Raw genomic sequence first — 19,131 nt, 5'->3', positions numbered from 1 at the left:
AGAAACGTATATATTTCAATAATTAAACCACTGCATCACTTAGTATTAATTGCAGCTTTCATCAGGGCAGGGCCTTTCACATCCTCCATTATTCTCACTTTATCCTTTAAAATTGTTCCGATTGTTGACCGTCTGTAGCCTAACACTTTTCCAATGACCGATGGCGTTTCACCTCCTTCCGATTGCTTTATTATTTCCACTTTATATTCCCACTTTATTTTTAATCGTGATCGTTTTCCATCAACAGAACAGAAACACCGTGGGGTCCAAAAGTCTACCACACTGAGACAGGTTAAATGGGGCAAGTGAAGACAGTGCTGACTAGAAAAGTGTGTGTGGGGGGGGGGGGGTGGTCAGGGTGAATCTTACTAAGAACAATTTAAGCCAAATACAAAGATACACACTCAACACAGTGTCAACGGCAACAACTTAATATGGCCGACAGCGTTCTCCTTCTTCAGTTTGTACTGTCAGACCTGCACAATGGCAAGGAGGAATTTTAGACTATTCCTCCATACAAAACTGTTTCAGTTCATCAATATTTCTGGGATACCTTGCATGAACAGCCCTCTTCAGGTCATGCATCAGCATTTCAGTTGAGTTCGGGTCTGGACTCTAACTTGGTCATTCTAAAACACAAATTTTCTTCTTTTTAAACTATTCTGTTGTTGGTTAACTCTGGTGTTTCAGATCATTGTCTTGTTGCAAAATCTATTAAGCTTCAGGTAAGACCGCTACCCTGATATTCTCCTGTAAAATGTCTCCCATTCTTCCCTCAATAATTGCACTGTGTCAGCAAAGCAGCCCCCAAACCATGATATTCCTTCACCATTCATCAGCTGGGATGAGATTTTGGTGTTGGTTTGGAGTGCCCTTTTCCCATCAAACACAACAATGAGCACTTCTGCCAAAAAGTTCAACTTTTGTCTCATCTGTCCAGAGAACATTGTCCCAGTAGCATTGTAGAACATCCAGGTGGTCTTTTGCAAACTTTGTTTTATTTTGGAGAGCAGCTGTTTCCTCCATGAACTGCATTGTTGTTCAGTGTTTTTCTTATAGTGGACACATGAATAGAAACTGCAGCAACTTCTAGAGATTTTTGCAGGTCTTTTGCTGTTACCCTTGGGTTATTTTTCACCTTCTTCAGCATTGCACATTGTGCTCCTGGTGTGATCTTTGCAGGATGCCCACTCCTAGGGACAGAAGCAACAGTACTGAATTTTCTCCATTTGTAGACAATTTCTCTTACTGTGTACTGATTACTGTTTAAATGGTGTACTCAGTTATTGATGGGAAGTAGTACAATTGTTTGTGTTATTAATTTAGACAGATTGTGTTTGTCTATTATTGTGACTTAGATGAAAATCAAGTCCACACTTTATGAGTAATTAATGCAGAAAACCAGGTAATTGCAAAGGGTTCACAAACTTTTTCTTGCTATTATATATCTGTAAGGAACACAAGTAGTAGGAGCTGGTGGCCATCTACCCATACAAATGTCTCAACAAGAAAATGAATGATCTTGTACCTCAAATACGTTTCCCCAAAGTATTCCTTTCGAAATCTAAAGTTATATCAATTTCAGCAACAACTGCGTATCTATAGCAGTGGTGGAACATTCCAAGGGCATACAATACTACCAATAAAGTTCTTACTCCAATCATAAAGGTGATTACTCCAATCCTTCTTTATGTCCTCCAGGCTAGGGATTTGTTCTTTGAAGTGACATAGCATGAGAGGAGACTTGATCTAGATTTATAAGATTATGAGGGGCATAGGTAGATAGCTAGCACCTTTATCCAATAAGAGCAATGGCGAATACCAGAGTACAAAGGCTTAAAGTGAGTGGATTAAAATATAGGAGAGATGTCAGAGGCAGATTTTTTTCTAATATACAGAGAATGGTGGATGACTGGTAAACACTGTCAGGAATGGTGGTAGAGGCTGACACAACAGTGACATTTTAAAGACTCTTAGATAGGCACATGGATGTAATAAAAATGGAGGTTATGGGCTGTCTACGAGTGAAAGGTGGAATATAGTTAAATTGGTCAACAATTTAATCTTCAACTATAGAACTCAAGACTCCTATATCCCTTCAATTCTGGTCTCTAGTGCAAATCTGCCTTTATTATTACTGGCTGTGGCCTTCAACAGCTAAGGCCCCAGGTTTTGGTATAAACCTCTTTACCTTCCCCTTTCAGAAATTCTCTAAAATCTGTTTCTTCTAATTTTTTAAAAGTGGCTTAGCAATAAATCTTGTATAAGATTCCAATGAAGCACCTCAATATATTTAATAATTCTATTATTCAAAAGCAAGTTGTCTGCAGTTCCTCGACCTGCTCCGTTTTTACTGAACAACTGAACAGGTTGCTTGCTTTTTTGAGGCAATGCTTCAAAAGGGTGGCATTCATCATTAAGGACCAAAATCACCCTGGACATGCCTTCTTCTCATTGCTACCATCAAGGTGGTGGTCCAGGAGCCTGAAGACATGCACTCAACAGCTTCTTCCCCACCACCATCAGATTTCTGAATGGACAATGAATCCATGTACATTACCTCAATATTTTTTACTTTTGTTATTCACTACCTATTTTACATATATTTCTTATTGTAATTTATAGTTTAAATTATGTATCACAATGCACTGCTGCCACAAAACATCGATCGATCACGTGCCAATGTTTACAGCGAGGTTGCATCCACAAGGTCTTATATTTTGCCTTCTGCTGGAAGATGGTGTTGGTTATGGTAAGGTTATGCTCAGAGCAAAGAGTAAGTAGCCTCATGCCACTTGCATTGATCTTGCCAATACCATGCCTACCTAGCACTCCACTCCAAATCCTGTTATTCTGTCCCACCCGAGAGTTGAAGTCCCCAAGCAAAAGGATCTTATCATTCTCACAACATATACCCATGATATTAAAACTGATTCTGTTTCTTTTTATATTACAAGATGAGGGATTGAAAACATAGGTCATTTGGCCCCTTGAACTGGGCTCCATGATTTAATCAGGTCACTCATAATCTTATCAATAGCTCCTAACCCACTGCTTTCCCCAATCTGGCTACATCACTGTTTCCACTCCCCCTTCCTCTCAACCACTTGAGTTACAGCCTCTCATTTTCAACCTGCAAAAATCACAATGTAGTTCTGTTCAAGATATCCTAAGCATTTTAGTCAGTGATATTGGTGGTAAAGTAAGAAACAGCAACCAACAGCCAATTCCCACACAACAATGGGACAAAATCAGGTGATCGGTTTTCTGCAATGTGTAAGAACCATTTGCTAGTTTGTCAAACTTATAAACAAAATCAAATTAATTTTACTTTTGCTGGTTACTGTTTAAGCAGTATTTTTTGCAAAAAAAGATTACGTGCTATTTTCATTTTATTCTAAATTTACGTTTCATTAAACATTTTTACCCGTAAAAATGCCATCAGCATCCACCAACGTATTTAGAGCGAGATAGATTTTACAATCACATTCGATCTCTTTTACATCGCTTAAAACATTGATTACCAAAACACATTAAAATTATGTCCTGATCCGAATGAGCTCCTCGATTTGCCTGGAAGACGAGAACGCTCTTCTTCATCAACCGATCATCATTATAATCCAAGACTGCACCGAAACAAAACGGGTCATTCAAGTAGCATCTGTAATTCGAGAAGTCAGAGGGTCAACCTCACTAGCAATAGAACCATCGTGTACAATATAATTTCAAAATAAAAATAAACCAACGGACAACGGCGATAACAATCGTTCGCTTTGTTCTTACTCACTTCAACCACAGTGCTCGTCCTCAACCCATTACCAAGAACGCCGCCATCTTGCAAACACCCCGTGATCCAGCAGTCCTCCAATCAGCGCCCAGAAAACCTGCAGGTCGGCACTGAGCTGAGGGCGGATGAGGACGGTTAGCATGCTGAACAACACAGGTTGTATTAGGACAGGTAGAGGAAATGGCTATAGGTGGGAAAGAAGGTTAGTGCCTCAGTAAATCAAAATAAAATTTTCTTCTGTTGACTTCATAGTCTACCTCCTCATGGCCTTGAGCCTTAACTGTCTGTCTGTACTGTACTCTCTGTAACTGGAACACTATGTTCTGCATTCTGAATCAGAATCAGGTTTATTATCACTGACAGGTGAAATTTGTTGTTTTGTGGCAGGAGTACAGTCCAATACATAAAATATACTGAAAGATAAAATAAGAAATTGGGAAAATGCTTGAAGCTATCATCAAAGAAGAAATGGTGAGGGATCTGGAAAGAAATGGATCCAGGAATGGACACAGCATGGATTCAGCAAAGACAGGTCCTGTTTGAAACACTTGGTGGAGTTCTTTGAGAATATAATGAACACAGTGGATAGAGGGGATTTCCTTGGATTTCCTGAAGGCATTTGATAAGGTGCCGCATAAAAGACTTATCCATAAGATGAGAATGCTTACAGTTGGGGGTGATGTATTAGCATGGATAGAGGATTAGTTAACTAATGGAAAGCAGAGAGATGGGATACATGGGTGTTACTCTGGTTGGCAATCAGTGGTGAGTGGTGTGCCACAGGGGTCAGTGCTGGGCCCACAACTGTTCACAATATACATTAACAATCTGGCAGAGGGGACTAAGGGTAGTGTATCTAAGTTTGCTGATGATACTAAATGGAATAGAAAAGCAAATTGTGCAGAAGATATGGAGAGTCTACAGAGATATATAGATAGGTTAAGTGAGTGGGCAAGGGTCTGGTAGATGGAGTACAATGTGGGTAAATGCGAGGTCATCCACTTTGGAAGGAAAAATCAGAGCAGATTATGATTTAAATGGTAAAAAAATTGCAGCATACTGCTGTGCAGAGGGACTTGGGAGTGCTTGTGCATGAATCACAAAAGATTGCTTTGCAGGTGCAGCAGGCTATCAAGAACATTGGCCTTCATTGCTAGAGGAATTGAATTTAAGAGTAGAGAGGTCATGCTGCAACAATACAGGGTACTAGTGAGGCCACACTTGGAGTACTGCATGCAGAACTGATCTCCTTACTTGAGGAAGGATGCATGGATTTGGAGGGGGTGCAGAGGAGGTTCACCAGGTTGATTCCAGAGACAAGGGGATTAGACTATGAGGAGAGATTGAGTTGCCTGAGACTATATTCACTAGAATTCAGAAGAATGAGTGGAGATCTTACAAAAAAATATAAAATTATGAAAGAGATAGATAAGATAGAGGCAGGAAAGTTGTTTCCACTGGTAGGTGAGACTAGAACTAGGCCTCAAGATTGGGGGGAGTAGATTCAGGATGGAGATGAGGAAGAGCAGCTTTTCCCAGAGGAAGGTGAATCAGAAGAATTCGCAGCCCAATGAAGCAGTGAAGGCTACCTCAGTAAATATATTTAAGACATGGTTGGATAGCTTTTTGCATAGTAGGGGAATTAAGGGTTTGGGGGAGAAGGCAGGTAGGTTGAATTCAGTCTATGGCCAGATCAGCCATGATCTTATTGAAAGGCGGAGCAGGCTTTGAAGACAGCAAATATCATGTCACTGTTTAAAAATGGATGTAGGCAAAAGGCAGTTAAATATAGGCCAGTTAGTTCCCAAACATCCACGCTCACCACATATGCCTGCTGCCTTAAAAGTGAGAGTTCCTTTCATCCTTACCTCCCACAACATGAGCTTCTGCATCCAACACATCACTATCCACAACTTCCATCATCTCCAAAGGGATCCTACCACCAAACATATTTACCTTCCTCCACCCTGTCTTTTCACTTTCAGAATCAGAATCATATTTAATATCACCAGAATATCTTGTGAAATTTGTTAACTTTACAGCATGAGTACAATGAAATACATGATAAATAAATATAGAGGAAACAAAATGGAATTACAGTGAGCATCTATACAGTATGTCTATTAAATAGTAAAGTTAAAATAAGTAGCGCAAAGAAAACAAAAAAGTAGTGAGGTATTGTTCATGGGTTCAATGTCTATTTAGAAATCAGATGACAGAGGAGAAGAAGCTGTTCCAGAATTGCTGAGTGTGTGCCTTCAGGCTTCTGTACCTCCTGCCCAATGGTAACAGTGAGAAAAGGGCATGTCCTGGGTGGTAAGGATCCTTAATGATGGACGTCGCCTTCCTAAGGCACCACTCCTTGAAGATGTCTTGGATACTATGGAGGTTAGTATCCATGATGGAGCTGACTAATTTTACAAGTTTCTGCAACTTACTTCAATCTTGCACAATAACAACCCCCCCCCCCATACCAGACAGTGATGCAGCCTGCCAGAATGCTCTCCACTGTACAGTTGTAGAAGCTTACAAACCAAAGCTTGGACAAATCAAATCTCCTCAAACCCCTCAAAGGTTCGTTTATTTTCAGAGCATGTATCCATATACAACTCTGAAATTCATCTTCTCCAGGTAGCCATGAAACAAAGAAGCAACATGAAAGCCATTCAGAGAAAAACATCAAACCCACAGCCCCCCCAGCACAAAAAGAACGGCATCCCAATCATCAACCTTCAAAATCCCTCCCTTTGCAAAAAATGGAACAAGAACTTCAACCCCCAATCAACCTCTTCCCCACACAAAAAAATCTAATAGAACAACAAAATGGAAAAGGAATGGGTGATAAAAATCACAGAATATAAAAACCGTAAGTCAAAAAAAGTCCACAGTCCATAAACACAGACCCACAATAGCATCCTCTGATATCAGCGACATTCATAGAAAGAGACTGACACAACACGGCAGAGAGGCCCACCTGCCTGTCACAGCGAGCCACACAGAGATAGGCTGCTCACAGACTTCTTCTCTGGTAGCAATCAAAAGGAAGGCTGTCGGTACTGAACCCTCACTCACCATCTGCATTCATCTCCATGTCTCAATCCTCCTCCACGCTTTAATCTGCAAAATGGAGTTGAACATCCTGTCTCAAAGTTTCTTAAGGCTGTCTATGTACGCGCTCGATTTTCAGAATCTTCTCAGAGACAACAAAGCACAGGAGCACTCAAATAATCTCCAATCTCTAAATCACGAGATCTAACAGTCCCAGAAACACATTTGAACTGAAAAACAGATGTAAAAGAAGTAAACTAATGTAATATAGCTGTTATCTCATCTTCTTTATAGGTGCATCAGTATGTTGCATCCAGATTAGGTCATCAGCGATATTGGCACCCAGGAACTTGAAATTGTTCAGTTTCTCCACTTCTGATCCTTCTATCAGGATTGGTTTGTGTTCCCTTGTCTTATCCTTTCTGAAGTCCTTATGGACTTTGGTCTTGATAATGTTGAGTCACAACACCTCTCAACTAACTGGTATACCTCGCTCCTCTATGCCCTCTCATCACTATCTGAAGTTCTGCCAACAATGGTTGTATTATCAGCAAATTTATCAATGACATTTGAGCTATGCCTAGCCACATAGTCATGGTTGTAGAGAGAGTAGAGCAGTGGGCTCAGCACACATCCCTGTGGTGCACCAGTGTTGACTGTCAGCGAGGTGGAGATGTTATTTCCAAATCACACTGATTGTGGTCTTTTGGTTAGGAAGCCATGGATCCAGTTGTGGAGGAAGGTAGAGAGGCCCAGGTCCTGTAGCTTTTTGAACAGGACTGATGGTGTTAAATGCTGAGCTGTAGTCAATAAACAGCATCCTGGCATTGTCTAGGTGACCCAAGGCTTGTATGGAGAGCCACTGAGATCGCATCTGCTGTAGACCTATTGTGGCAATAGGGAAATTGCAGTAATCTGCAGAGATCGCTCCCTCTGTGATTTTCATGTCCTTTTGTTCCTCCCCACTAATCTCCTTCCCGGCACTTATCCCTGCAAGCAGCCTAAGTATTACACCTGCCCGTTCACCTCCTCCCTCACCTTTGTTCAGGGTCCCAAACAGTCCTTCCAGGTGAGACACACTTCACCTGTGAACCTGCTGGAGTTGTCAATTGTGTTTGGTGCTCCCGATGAGGCCTCCTCTACACTGGTGAGACCTGTTGTAAAATGGAGGTCCGCTTCGTTGAGCACCTGTGTTCCACCTGCCAAAAGCAGAACTTCCCAGTGGCGAAATATTCTAATTCTGATTCCCATTACCGTTCTGACATGTCAGAATCAGAATCAGAATCAGGTTTATTATCACCGGCATGTGACGTGAAATTTGTTAACTTAGCGGCAGCAGTTCAATGCAATACAAGCAGAGAGAGAAAAAAAAATAATAAATAAAACATAATAATAAATAAACAAGTAAATCAATTACGTATATTGAATAGATTTTTAAAAAATATGCGAAAAACAGAAATACTGTATGTTAAAAAAAGTGAGGTAGTGTCCAAAGCTTTAATGTCCATTTAGAAATCAGATGGCAGAGGGGAAGAAGCTGTTACTGAATTGCCGAGTGTGTGCCTTCAGGCTTCTGTACCTCCTACCTGATGGTAACAGTGAGAAAAGGGCATGCCCTGGGTGCTGGAGGTAATTAATAATGGACGCTGCCTTTCTGAGACATTGCTCCCTAAAGATGTCCTGGGTACTTTGTAGGCTAGTACCCAAGATGGAGCTGACTAGATTTACAACCTTCTGCAGCTTCTTGCGGCCCTGTGCAGTAGCCCCTTCATACCAGACAGTGATGCAGCCTATCAGATTGCTCTCCGCACTACAACTATAGAAGTTTTTGAGTGTTTTTGTTGACATGCCAAATCTCTTCAAACTCCTAATAAATTATTGCCGCTGTCTTGCCTTCTCTATGACATATCAATATGCTGGGACCAGGTTAGATCCTCAGAGATCTTTACACATGTTGGACCATGCCCTCCTCTTGTGCCATGATGAGGTCATCCTCAAGGTGGAGGAGCAACAGCTTATCTTCTAAGCTGATGGCATGAATATCAATTTCTTCTATTCTCCACTTTGGCCTCTTGCCTCTCTTATCTGCCGATCACTTCCTCCTGGGTCCCTTCCTCTTCCCTTCCTCCAATGGTCCACTCTCTTCTCCTATCAGATTCCTTCCCCACCCACATGGCTTCATCTATCACCTTCTAGCTATTCTCCATCTCCCCCCCTCCATCTTTTTATTCTAGTGTATTCTCCCTTCCTTTCCAGTCCTGAAGAAGGGTCTTGATCTGCAACAGTGACTTAATTCATTTCCATAGATGCTGCCTGGCCTGCTGAGTTCCTCCAGCATTTTGTATGTGTCGACTTTTACTGAACATCTTGATATTTTCTAAACACCCTGTTATAATATCTCTAATAATATGTCTAATATTTTCTCTTTGACAGAGGTAAGCTAAATATTCTGTGATTTACTGCTTTCCATTTCATTTTTTTTGAATAAAGGAATAACTTCTGATGTCTTACAATCAATTCAAACCTTGCCAAATGGAGGACATTTTGAAAAATTAAAATCGATACACAACATCTCATGAGCCACTTCTTTTTAAGATCCTCCATTGAGGTCCATTAGGACCCAGAAATAATTCACTCTGCAGGTTGAACAATGTCTTCAGCATCATTTCCCTGTGATTGAAGTTTCCTCAAATTCTTTCTTCCCCTCCAGTTCCACATGTGAGATATTACATCTACCCTCAGTAGTGATGGCTGATGGAAAATGCCAACGTAATTCACCTCACAGCTCATTAATTACTGTCATTAATTCCCCAAGCTCATTTCCTATTGGACCACATGTGCTTTTCTTAAACACTTTTTTGAAATACTGACAGAAACCCATACCACCTGGTTTTTAAGTTTATGACTTGCTTTATATCAGAACCTGATTTTTTTTTCTTCCTTACTATTCAGTTAGCCTGTTGTTGTGCTTTATATTTCTGACCTCCCACCTAACACTGGACAATTAAACACCTCTAAGTTTGAAATGGTAACATTTTTTAGATAACTACAGGTGATGTGTCCTCATTCTAATCCACCTGTTCTGCATATTCTAAAAGATCCCCTTATATGTCTTCCACTGCATTTCAACTGATTGAATCTAATTTGCTAGTTCTCTTTCGGAACTGTGCTTTAATACCCTAATAGTTCCCTTTATTTAGGAATAGCATTCTTAGACACATTCTTCCTTCTATTAAATTTTACTGAGAGTAAAGTTCAATCAAATGATGATTGCTGCTGATTTGTTATGTCTTCACTACAAGGTTATTAATCTCATCCCATTGGGCAATATCAAATTTTCCCTTTCTCTCTCTGGCTCAAGAAAATGAGACACTTTGACTTCAGATAATATCAGAGTCTTTTTCTATATCAGAAATAAACATGATTCATAATAAAATATATACAAAAAAAGCACAAAACTTTTATATTCATGGTCAATGTAGTCAGTAGTGTTAACTTCCTGTTTATAAAATAACCTCACTTCCCAATCTTTACAATGAGTGTTTTAGTTCATTTCTGATCATGATCATAGATTTATGAAGATAAGTTGCTTGCCTCAACTTTGTAATAATGGGAGATCAGCACAAACATTTACCTAGAGGGACTGAAGTTAGGAAGCAAATTAAGCAGAGAGAAGAGCAAAGGCTCACCCACCATTTACTTTATATTCTAGGTGGCAACTTCTGCAAGGATAAAGCATTCCTCCCTCAATAATAACATTGACAGGAGACACAATCCAGGTAATGCTGAGAATAAAAACACAAGTACTGAAGATAATTTGAAATATTGAAAGTTTTTAAAAATATTAAACAGATCTGTATTGACAAAACCCTTTGGTTTATTTTCCTTTCTTAGACTATTTGAGGGGCAAGTGATTCGTTATTAAGAACAGATGATGCTCAATAAGGTTGGACAACACTGTTCAACTACTGAATATCATTAAGCTGTCTAAAACAGTTCCTACATCAACTGCATTAAACCCCGTATGTAATTTATTCACATATAGGATAAAAGCATTGCTGGCACAGTTAACATTTAGTGGCCAAGGTACCCTTGAGAAGATCTGTCATGAATATAATTTATGTAGTAATATATACCATTACACGTGTTTGGATAATAGTTGCCTTCCTCCAAGCCAGCCAGGGTTATGGTGCTTTTTGGAATTTCCATCTCACTGTTTTGATCTTTGGCTGTTGTCACTTTTGTTGGAAATTTGCAAGGTCTGTGTTTGAAGATGTGCATTCAGCAGGCTTGAAGAAAATTAATATTTTTTTAAAGCTCCCACCTTTTACTGTACGTAAAGATGAAACAACATACTAGGTCAGCTTCCTTCTTAAACCACTACAGCCAATATCAAGCCTGAAATGTCACTTTTGGGTAGAAAATTAATTTTGTGCTCTCTGATAAAGGAGCTCACCTGTTTCAATTAGTCAGTTATAATGGGATGAGATACTTGGCTTTCCATGATGTCTCAGTGAATTCAACATGCAGATTTTGGACCTCTCACTCAAACTCTTCTGTGAGAATAATAAAAAAGAGAAAGAAAACATGCTTGACATTGGAGAGATGGAGAAGGATGAACAGAAGGAATGTTTTGAGATCAGGTGCGGACCAAAGTGGGTGAAGGAACAAACACGAGGAAATCTGCAGACGCTGAAATTCAAGCAACACACATGAAATGCTGGTGGAACACAGCAGGCCAGGCAGCATCTATAGGGAGAAGCGCTGTCGACGTTTCGGGCCAAGACCCTTCGTCAGGACTAACTGAAAGGAAAGATAATGAGAGATTTGGAAGTAGGAGGGAGAGGGGGAAATGCAAAATGATAGAAGACTGGAGGGGGTGGGGTGAAGCTAAGAGTTGGAAAGTTGATTGACAAAGGGATACAGAGCTGGAGAAGGAAAAGGATCATGGGACGGGAGGCCTAGGGAGAAAGAAAGGGGGAGGGAAGCACCAGAGGGAGATGGAGTACAGGCAGAGTGATGGGCAGAGAGAGAACAAAACGGGGGGAAAATTAAATAAATCAGAGATGAGGGGAGGAAGGGCATTAACTTAAGTTAGAGAAGTCAATGTTCATGCCATCAGGTTGGAGGCTTAAAATGTGTAGCCACTGGGAGATCCTGCTTTCTCTGGCAGACAGAGCGTAGTGTTCAGTGAAACGGTCTCCCAGTCTGTGTCAGGTCTCACCAATATATAAAAGGCCACACTGGGAGCACCGGACACAGTATACCACACCAGCTGACTCACAGGTGAAGTGTCGCCTCACCTGGAAGGACTGTCTGGGACCCTGAATGGTGGTGAGGGAGGAAGTGTAAGGGCAAGTGTAGCATTTGTTCTGCTTACAAGGATAAGTGCCAGGAGGGAGATTGGTGGGAAGGGATGGAGGGGGACAAATGGACAAAGGAGTCACATAGGGAGCAATCACTGTGGAAAGCAGAAAGGGGGGGGGAGGGAAAGATGTGCTTGGTAGTGGGATCCTGTTGGAGGTGGCGGAAGTTACGGAGAATTATACGTTGGACCCGGAGGCTGGTGGGGTGGTAGTACAAGAGGAACCCTATCCCAAGTGGGTGAAGAAACAATTACTTTAGAATTAGAAGAGCAAAGATGACCATTGGAAACAGAAAGAGACAAACATATCAGTGGAGGGAAATTAAGGGATGGTGATTTGAAATTGAAGGGTGCAAGGTAGCCTAAAGGAAGCTAAGATGCAATTCCTTGATCTTATGTTGGTCTAATTAGAGTAATCTAAGAGGCAGAGATATTGTAGCAGTTACTTTAACTGTTGAGAGACTAAGCCAGGAGATTGACATCGTTTGATGTACTTCCAAATAATGAATTTCTGAAGTTGAAAAAAATGTTTGATCCTTTATTATGAAACTAGCAAAGACAAACAATCTTGTAGAGATAAAAAACTAACAAAAGTAAATTAACAATATGATTTTCAAATTAGCAAAATAACAAAGTTAGCAGTTGAACTAACGTATTTAAACAAAGTTAACAATCTAGTTAGCATTCCAGTAACATCCCGATTAGTGTTCTAAGCAGTCAATAGTAGTCAACAAAAAAAAAATCATTCTCTGGCTGCAGCTAACTAACTAAGCCCAAATGTGAATATGAAACTACACTCATTTGCCTCTACTACGCCCCAGCCTACATGACAGATTATCATTTTAAATGTGCCAAAAAATACGATATAGACAGAAAATAGATACATAGCTCTTAGAGACAGAAAATATATAAATGGCCCCTACAGGTAGAAAATAGATACATGGTTCTTACAGATCTGGAGGTTAGAGATTAAGCAGGACAGAGAACCAAAGTGACAAGGTTCACTGATTTGCTTTGAAATTTTGCAACTATACCTGTGGTGAACTATGTGCCTGTCTGGACACGCCCCCTGCTGACTGCTCCTGTGGCTCCTCCCACAGGCCCCTGTATAAAGGCGATCTGAGGCCTGACGCTCGGCCTCAGTCTCCAGGACATAGTATGATGGACACTCACTCCTGGTTCCTTCTTCCAGTCAATAAAAGCCGATATCTCGCCTTACGTCTCAGTGTGAGTTATTGATGGTGCATCAATACCTAACTTCAACAATATTTCCTTTCCTTTTTGGGAATCAACAAACTATCACGTTTATTTTCACCCCTGGTGGTAGTGCCAGGTGTTGGCAAGTTGCCTTATCCTTCCAGTTCAAAATACAGTACGTGTTCTAATCTATCTGGCCCTTAACTTGTCCATTTGGACTCTCGGTCATTTGAGAGTTTTCAATTGTTCTTTATACCTTGGAATCTGTATTAATTCTCAAAATAGTTCTGAATGTTAGAGATTTAGACACTCCTCTGACATCACATGTTACATTTATCACACATTTATCTATAGTCAGGATCCCATCATTTATGGCTGACACAACAGTCTTCAGCTGCTATATTTTGTCTTTATATTGTCAAATGTAGAAGAACCACAGTATAACTTCTGGATCTTCTTTTATCAATCACGGCTGCATAACATAGAAACATAGAAATCTTTGGCCAACAATGTTGTGCCAACCATGTAACCTACTCTAGAAACTGCCTAGAGTTTTCCTACCACATAGCCCTCTATTTTTCTAAGCTCCATGCACCTAAGAGTCTTTTAAAAGACCCTATTGTACCCACCTCTACCAACATTGCTGGCAGTACAGGTGTCCCCCACATTACGAATGTTCGCTTTACACCACTTCGCTTTTACAAAAGACCTGCATTAGTAACCTGTTTTCGCATTACAAAGAGGATTTTCGCTTTTACGAAAATTTTCCCCATATAAATTAATGGTTCTTCGCTTTACGCCATTTCCGCTTAAGAAAGGTTTAATAGGAATGTTCTGCCTTTGTAAAGGGGGGGAGGGGAGAGACACCTGTACATTCCATGCACCCACTACTCTCTGTGTGGAAAATCATATAAAAATCATTTGAGAACTAAAATATATTCATATTTCAATATTAAAAACAGCAAGCCACAGAGTATTCAAATAAATTCTTTGGATTCTCCTTTTTTGAAGGAGTGAGTTGCACAGAGCAAAGTGAAAGACTGCAGTCCAAAGGAGGTCCCATATAGAGGTACAGAAACCCTTGCAGGGCTAATCGGAAGTCTTCGCTGAGTAGGGGAAACATCTGGGTCGGGCAGCGTTCACAATGTACTCTCTGCAAGAAAATGGCATGATTTTGAGTGCCATTATGCAGGTGTCATTAATGAAATGGAAATAAGCACAAGTTCCACACAATTACCACACTTCCAAGTCAACAATGTGCAGCAATTCTTGTCAGTCTCAGATAGACTTGGTGTTACGCACAAGAATGCAAAGCGGGATGCAACCTGCTGTGCCTCTAGCTCAATGTATGAGTTTTTGATGTAAAATAATTGAAATATACCAATAAAGATCAGCTGTAAAAGAGAACTTGCTTCTGTGAATTTGCATCCTTCAATTAATGCATTTCTAAAATGATAAATGAAAAAGGAAGATCATCCTGAACTATGAAACATAGTCAAACTTAACAACTGAAAGCAAAAGTCAAAAGGCTTAAGTACTCAAAGCACTAATGTGGAAATACATTTCAATAGCAAATCAGTGACTTAATTCCTGCAAATCATCTGTTTCAATAAATCATACAAGATAATGTCATAAGGGAATTATGATTATGCCATCAAGGAGGAATACCCATTAGATCTCAATAATACATTCTATTTGCATCATGTTAAGGCTTAATTAAGTAAAGAGTGAGGTAATATTATTTGTAAAGAGGTAAACACAACCAGCCTGTCAGTTGTCAGCAGGAGGTATGAAAGGATGTTTGTAATGACACAATATATTCCTTTGTTTTTTGGTTCCAGTATTGCTGAAAACTATATGATTTGTTTAAAATATTTACTTGCAAACATTTTATTCAAGTACATTTATTTTGTAATTAATTTACTAATTATTTCAGAAAGAGGCTAGACATAATTAAATAATGAGTGTTGTGAAAGTGTGCATTAAAGATATTGATGGCATTTGGGATGGGACAGCTACCATTTCTCAGAAACAGGACCAATAAAATATCACTATTTAGAACAGCCAGTACCACTACTGTGGGAACACTGAAGAGTGAATCAGAGTCAGGTTTATTATCACCAGCATGTGACGTGATATTTGTTAACTTAGCAGAAGCTAGAAGAGAAACAAATAATAAACAAGTTAATCAATTACAGTATATGTACATTGAACAGACCAAAAAATGTGCAAAGTACAGAAATACTGTATATTAAAAAAGTGAGGTAGTGTCCAAGGGCCCAGCGTCCACACAGGATGGGATATGTGTATATGGTGGATACTGTGTCTGTTGTTTAAGAGGTTCAATTGAAATAATATTAATTAGACACAAGCAACACACACAAGATGGTGGAGGATTTGAGCAAGTCAGGCAGCATCTGTGGAGGGGAAATACACATTCGATATTTCAGTCTGAGACCTTTATCTCAATTATGTTAATTTTGTTCTTTCCTTCTACCACTCTGGAAAAAAGATTTTTAAAAATCCATAATGCGTAACTTTTACTTATAAAATGCTCGAGTCCTAAAGAAGAGTCTTGGTCCTAAATGTTGATCGTTTATTTGTTTCTATGGATGCTACCTGACTTGCCAAATTCCTCCAGCATTTTGTGTGTGTTGGTTTGGATTTCCAGCATATGCAGAATTTTTTTCATGTTTTTTATTTGCAGGATTCATTTTTGCCCCCAGTTATTATTTTTGATCACAGTTGATCACTATAAATGTGATCAAGCTGAAAATATGTGTTTGTAAAGTAGCTGTAGCTCCAGTCCACAATGGCACAATTAAGTAAACATTTAATTATTGTACATGCTTCAGTTCTAGTGACAGTTCCTCAAACAAGGCAGCAATCAATTAAGACCAGAGGCCATAAAAATTAAGAAATCAGAGCCAGAGTAGGCAACCCAGCTCACTATTTATACTTGATCTGTCTGTTGATCTTAATTCCACTTTTTTGCCCAATTCCCATAACCCTTAATTCACCAGTAGCTAAAATAATACCTCAGCTTTGAGCATACCAATGATCTGGCAGACAAAACTCTGAGAAAAGGAATTCCAAAGATTCAGAGCTCTCTGGGAGAAGATAGACCTCATTATCTTAGTCTTAAAAAGACCATTCTTCTTTCTGTATCTACGTTTCCTCTTCTGAGCCTACAGGCAGCAGGGCTGGGTAGATAAATTGCAATAAGATAAAGCTTTAAATCATCTGTAATAGCTAAATGGTGAAACAATGACAATTCCAAAAAAAAACACAGTGGAGCTTTAAAAAAAATGATCAACTATGAGAATGGTTAACAGATCTGATGAGATACAAAAATTCTACTTTTTTGTTATAAAAAGAGCCAGTTTTTGCTTATCTGTGTTAAAGCCTTAGCAGCAAGATCATTTCCTAGAAAGGTTAGGAACACCCTTCAAGCTCAAAATCCACTTTGACCACTGATAACCAAGTATTCAGTGCCCAAAGTCATATCTTTTACCTTGCAGTTCTTGTGGGTTTCTTCAAATACCTCAGGAGAATGAAACGTTCTACCATCTTTTGTTACTCAGATTTTCAACACACATTGCATTGTCCTTTTGTATTTTGGGAAATGGTTCTGCTTCTTAAATTTACACCTCTTCCAGAATGATCTTTTGCTTCTGTACATATCCATTAACATTTTCTTTAGTTTCTCAACATTGTTTTTCATTATCCTTTTATCTAGAAAGAGTTTCCTACCTCTCCTCTTTTCTCTGCATCTTAAAATCTATTAGACCAACCATTTACCTCTCTAGACATACTTTCTGACTGTTGAGTACTTCTAGTTTTAATCACAGCAAGAATTTTCGCTTTTGGGGAAAGGGGAAGAAAAGCTTTCTAAATTTCTAATTTTTTTCTCTGTCATGAAAATGTTTTCTTTATGCATAGCACTACCCATTATTTGTGAGGTTGATTTCTTTGACTAGATTTGTAAGAATAATGTAACTAAATAAATTGGCCTTGTCTAAGACTATTGTTCTTCATAAACTGTTTTACAACCAGTTCAGTTCCTAGAATGATCTGCAACAACCCATTCCACAAAATTTCAAACACTATGCTGACCGCTGATAACTGTTTACCCTGCAAGAGGTGTGGTACCATGCACTCTGCAGTTTTTGAGGACCTCAGTTGAATATTTGAGAAAGAAGAATGCCCATTGATTCTACTTAAACAATGCCCATAATATTTATCTGAAATCAAATACTCTATCATGAAATCAAATACTCTAACATTGTGGCTTTCTTTCCAAATAGATCTAAAACAGGCAAAACTTCATTAGTATTGAAAACACTGGTTAAAAAATGTAAGAATTTGTTGAAACAAGATATATAATTTTCTCCTTGCTTATTGGTCATATTATGAAATGCTGCATCTTGTTTCAACAAGTTCTAGCCAATTCAAAAGAATTACTTAAAATTGCATCTTGATTATCTTACAATTTAAACTTGAAAAAAGTATTCCAAAGAACTTTTCACAAATGCAATTAAAACTAGATTAACATCAGATTAAGAATATTAAGACAAGTGACCAAAGTATTTGTTTAAGACACTGCTTTCCTCATGCAGAGAGCTTCTTAAGGAGGTGGAAAGATTTAAGAAAGGAATTTCAAGGTTTTAGAGCCAGTCAGGCAATTAGGTTAACCTAAAATTGGAAGACTCAATAATTATGTCATTGAATTGTAGACTACCAAGGCGGAATATAACATGTTGCTCCTCCAGTTTGCTCTGGGCTTTAGCTCGCAGTAGACAAGGCCAGAGATAGACAAGTCTGCATTGGAATAGGAAGGGGAATTGAAATAGTCTATAGCTGGGAGCACGGGTGGCCCTTGTGGATAGAGCATAGGTGTTCTGCAAAATGATTGCCCATTCTGCTTTTAGTCTTGTTGATGTAGAGGAGGCCACATTGGGAACACCAAATGCAGTAGTAGATGAAGGAGAAGGTGCACACAATCCTGATCAGCCTAGAATGCACAAGCAACCAGAAATGGAAGGATGTAGAGTTCTAAGAGTATTGTTAGTTTATGCAGATTACAGAGACAAAGAGCGGAGAGGTATGTTAGTACCTAAACACATCAGTGATAACACTGGACAATATTTTTTTCCAAAAGTGCTGCTTCCTCAGAATTTTTTGTTTGTTTGTGATAAACAGCTTGAAGCCGAACACAAATCAAATTTCAGACAACTTGTATCACATGGGAATTTGGAGAAACAAGAAATCAACTAACGTTGAATATAATGCATTTAAATGCATAATGGCATTGACACTTTGCATAGCACAACTAAGCTAAAAATATTTTATTGATGATTTTCATTTGTATTTAGTGTCTGGGGCTTCTCGCTTAATAATCAGCCAGCACTGATGGATTCCAGTTGCCCTGATATGCAGGCCATGACCGCAATGTCCTGGTGAAAATTTTCACCACACTTGTCACTGACAGTGCCAAGATTTGCAGGGAAGAAGTCTAAATTGGAATGCAGAAAATGAATCTTTAGAGACATTTTGCATTTCACGGTTTTGTATGCTCTTTGCATGTCGTCAACCAGCTGCACGTAGTTTGGTAGTCTGTAATTGCCAAGAAAATTTTCAACAACATTCTTGACGTCCTGCCTTGTTCCTGTACCAAAGACGCCGTGCCCCAGTGGCTCCAATGACTACAGACCCGTGGCATTGACCTCCCACA

General features: G+C 39.3%; 1 protein-coding gene and 1 long non-coding RNA gene across 5 annotated transcripts in view; one reads left to right on the top strand and one right to left on the bottom strand.

The window, feature by feature from the left end:
* Positions 1–4,051, bottom strand: part of abhd18 (abhydrolase domain containing 18) — a 61,979-nt gene extending 57,928 nt beyond the window's left edge. Inside the window, exons 1-2 of the mRNA XM_059965112.1 lie at positions 3,788–4,051; positions 3,428–3,661 (exon numbers count right to left, since the gene is read on the bottom strand). The gene's annotated coding sequence lies outside the window, so the exon portion shown is untranslated. The remainder of the gene's footprint in view (positions 1–3,427; positions 3,662–3,787) is intronic.
* The window catches only part of LOC132391652 (uncharacterized), a 43,785-nt gene extending 31,562 nt beyond the window's left edge, over positions 1–12,223 (top strand). For 2 of the 4 annotated variants that reach the window (XR_009511291.1, XR_009511295.1), the window contains 3 exons: positions 5,993–6,175; positions 10,548–10,614; positions 10,730–12,223. This is a non-coding gene — a long non-coding RNA (uncharacterized LOC132391652). The remainder of the gene's footprint in view (positions 1–5,992; positions 6,176–10,547; positions 10,615–10,729) is intronic. The other 2 variants (XR_009511296.1, XR_009511294.1) reach the window with 1 other exon arrangement.
* Positions 12,224–19,131: the final 6,908 nt, after the last annotated feature.

Source organism: Hypanus sabinus, chromosome 3, assembly GCF_030144855.1.
Source record: "Hypanus sabinus isolate sHypSab1 chromosome 3, sHypSab1.hap1, whole genome shotgun sequence".
Taxonomy (NCBI): Eukaryota; Metazoa; Chordata; class Chondrichthyes; order Myliobatiformes; family Dasyatidae; genus Hypanus; species Hypanus sabinus.
The sequence above is the reverse complement of the archived record's forward strand: the minus strand, read 5'-3'. Positions and strand labels throughout refer to the sequence as shown.